This window comes from Pantherophis guttatus, unplaced genomic scaffold, assembly GCF_059756535.1.
Source record: "Pantherophis guttatus breed Tessera unplaced genomic scaffold, ASM5975653v1 scaffold_26, whole genome shotgun sequence".
NCBI classification, from domain to species: Eukaryota; Metazoa; Chordata; class Lepidosauria; order Squamata; family Colubridae; genus Pantherophis; species Pantherophis guttatus.
The window spans coordinates 110,001-113,433 of record NW_028269841.1 but is presented as its reverse complement, the minus strand read 5'-3'; positions in this window follow the sequence as shown (position 1 = coordinate 113,433).

Below are 3,433 nucleotides of genomic sequence, written 5' to 3'. Positions count from 1 at the left end.
AAGGAGACACTTAGTTTTTCCCCCGCCCTTTTTCTTTTCTTTTCTTTTCTTTTCTTTTCTTTTTTTGCCTCGCCTCCCCTCCCCTCCCTTCCCGAGTAGACCGGCGCCTAAACGAGGCACTTGGTTTTTTTTCCCCACCCCTTTTCCCGCTCTCCGCTTAAATGTCAGTATCGCCGCCGGTCGATCGTCGTTTTAGTTTTAAAACGGTCATAAAAGCGGAATACGTTTTGAAAGTCGACGAGCCCGGTGTGTGGAGACCGGAATTGGGCAAGCTGTGCTCTCGTCTTCTGGGGGTGACATTTCTCCCTGAGCGCTGCTGGCATTAGAAAGACCATTCGAAGACGGGTTAGGGTCGGGGTCGGGGAAGCGAGCGTCAGGTCTCGCCGCCCCGATTTTTCCAACCAAGAAAGCAGGACGCTTGAAACCGCGATGCGAGCTTGGACCGGAAGGCTTGCGATAGCAAGAGATCTAGGCAAGAACGGAAGCTTTTCACTTCAAACAAACCAGCTATTTAAAGCAACCCCTCGCACGCGACATCCATCGTGGCAGGGAAACAGAAACAGAGACGCCGGCCCGGCCGAGGCTGCCGGAGCGGCCCGGTAGACCGGGCCGCCGTCTGCCCGTCTTTAAGTCGAAAGACGACTTTAAATCTAAAAACGGTTTTAAGTCGAAAGTGTGGGTTAGGGTTAGGGGAAAAAGTTGTGGGGTTAGGGTTAGGGGAAAAAGCTGTAGGGTTAGGGTTAGAGAAAACAGTTGTAGGGTTAGGGTTAGGGTCAGGGTTAGGGAAAATAGTTGTAGGGTTAGGGTTAGGGTTAGGGTTAGGGTTAGAGAAAAAAGTTGTAGGCTTAGGCTTAGAGAAACAAGTTGTAGGGTTAGGGTTAGGGTTAGGGTTAGGGTTAGAGAAAAAAGTTGTAGGGTTAGGGTTAGGGTTAGGGTTAGGGTTAGGGTTAGAGAAAAAAGTTGTAGGCTTAGCCTTAGGTTTAGGCTTAGGCTTAGAGAAACAAGTTGTAGGGTTAGGGTTAGGGTTAGGGTTAGGGGGAAAAGTTGTAGGGTTAGGGTTAGGGTCAGGGTTAGGGAGAAAAGTTGTAGGGCTAGGGTTAGGTTCAGGTTCAGGCTCAGGGTTATCATTCTGGAAATGATATTAGCAGAAGCAATGGAGGAAAGCGAGGAGAGGGAGGGAGGGAGGGAGGGATAGATATTAAACGGGATGGACGAAACGTATAGAGCGCACACAAGACACGCGATGAGAAACCACCCGCCCAGAGAAATTCATGTCCGATTTACCGAGAAGACAGGGAGGGCAGAGAGATCGCCATGGATGAGAAACACGACGAGAAAGCACAAAATATCGGCGAGCCGAAATATCGGCGAGCTGGCGAGAGCAAAGATATCGAGTAGATTCAAGAGAGAAAGCGGAATTATTTTATAAACAACGTAGAGATGACCAAGAACAGGAAAGATGGGGAGATGAAAGTGGGGACGGACGACGGGAGGAGAAGAAAGAACAGCCAAAAGAGAGCCAAGAAAGCCAACAAAACGAGAAAGCGTCGAGAGAAGGAGCAGGAGCAGAAGACGTTAAAGAAAGAACCAAGGGACCTAAGAACGACTTGCTCGACAAAGCAAATAGATCAGTAAGAAATGGAAGAAGAAATAAAAATAATTTCCTGGACTAGAAATGGACTGGATTCGGCCATTCGGCAAGAGGAAGGAAAATATGGAATAAATGAGGGAAGTTAAGATCAGAAATGATAGGCCTACGAGAGGTTCCTCTGGGAAAGCTACACCCAAAACTTTTGAGGAAGGAAGATGGCAGAAATTGGAACAAACTTTTCACTTGAAGGGAAGCTTTTCACGTCAAACCAGCTATTTAAATCAACCCCTCGCAGCCATCCTGGCAGAGAAGCAGAAAACCGAAACACTCCAGTCCGGCCGAGGCCCGGGTAAACCGGTCCCGCCCGAGCGAGCGTCCCGGTAGACCGGGACGGCTGCCGGGCGCGGGCACCCCCGGGGCCCGGCGCTGGCAACGAGGCGAAGGGGGAGGTCCCCGACCGAGGCCCGCGGCGCCGGAGCCGGGATCCCGTACCTCCATCGCGGCGGGGGAAACGGAAAGACTGACCCGGCCGAGGCCCCGGTAGACCGGGACGGCTGCCGGGCGCGGGCACCCCCGGGGCCCGGCGCTGGCAACGAGGCGAAGGGGGAGGTCCCCGACCGAGGCCCGCGGCGCCGGAGCCGGGATCCCGTACCTCCATCGCGGCGGGGGAAACGGAAAGACTGACCCGGCCGAGGCCCCGGTAGACCGGGACGGCTGCCGGGCGCGGGCACCCCCGGGGCCCGGCGCTGGCAACGAGGCGAAGGGGGAGGTCCCCGACCGAGGCCCGCGGCGCCGGAGCCGGGATCCCGTACCTCCATCGCGGCGGGGGAAACGGAAAGACTGACCCGGCCGAGGCCCCGGTAGACCGGGACGGCTGCCGGGCGCGGGCACCCCCGGGGCCCGGCGCTGGCAACGAGGCGAAGGGGGAGGTCCCCGACCGAGGCCCGCGGCGCCGGAGCCGGGATCCCGTACCTCCATCGCGGCGGGGGAAACGGAAAGTGATGCGGCCGGGGCCCCGGTAGACCCGGCCGTCTCCCCGGCGCGGGCACCCCCGGGACCCGGCGCGGGCACCGAGGCGACGGCGGGGGTCCCCGACCGAGGCTCGCGGCGCCGGAGCCGGGATCCCGTACCTCCATCGCGGCGGGGGAAACGGAAAGTGATCCGGCCGGGGCCCCGGTAGACCCGGCCGTCTCCCCGGCGCGGGCACCCCCGGGGCCCGGCGCTGGCACCGAGGCGAAGGGGGAGGTCCCCGACCGAGGCTCGCGGCGCCGGAGCCGGGATCCCGTACCTCCATCGCGGCGGGGGAAACGGAAAGACTGATCCGGCCGAGGCCCCGGTAGACCCGGCCGTCTCCCCGGCGCGGGCACCCCCGGGGCCCGGCGCGGGCACCGAGGCGAAGGGGGAGGTCCCCGACCGAGGCCCGCGGCGCCGGAGCCGGGATCCCGTACCTCCATCGCGGCGGGGGAAACGGAAAGACTGATCCGGCCGAGGCCCCGGTAGACCGGGACGGATGCCGGGCGCGGGCACCCCCGGGGCCCGGCGCTGTCACCGAGGCGACGGCGGGGGTCCCCGACCGAGGCCCGCGGCGCCGGAGCCGGGATCCCCTAGTTCCATCGCGGCGGGGGAAACGGAAAGAGTGATCCGGCCGGGGCCCCGGTAAGCCGGACCCGCCCAAGGCCGTCCCGGTAGACCCGGCCGTCTGCCCGGCGCGGGCACCCCCGGGGCCCGGCGCGGGCACCGACGCGACGGCGGGGGTCCCCGACCGAGGCCCGCGGCCCCGGAGCCGGGATCCCCTTCCGCCCCGCCGGGCTCGCCGGGCCCCTGAGCGGTGGACCGGCGGCT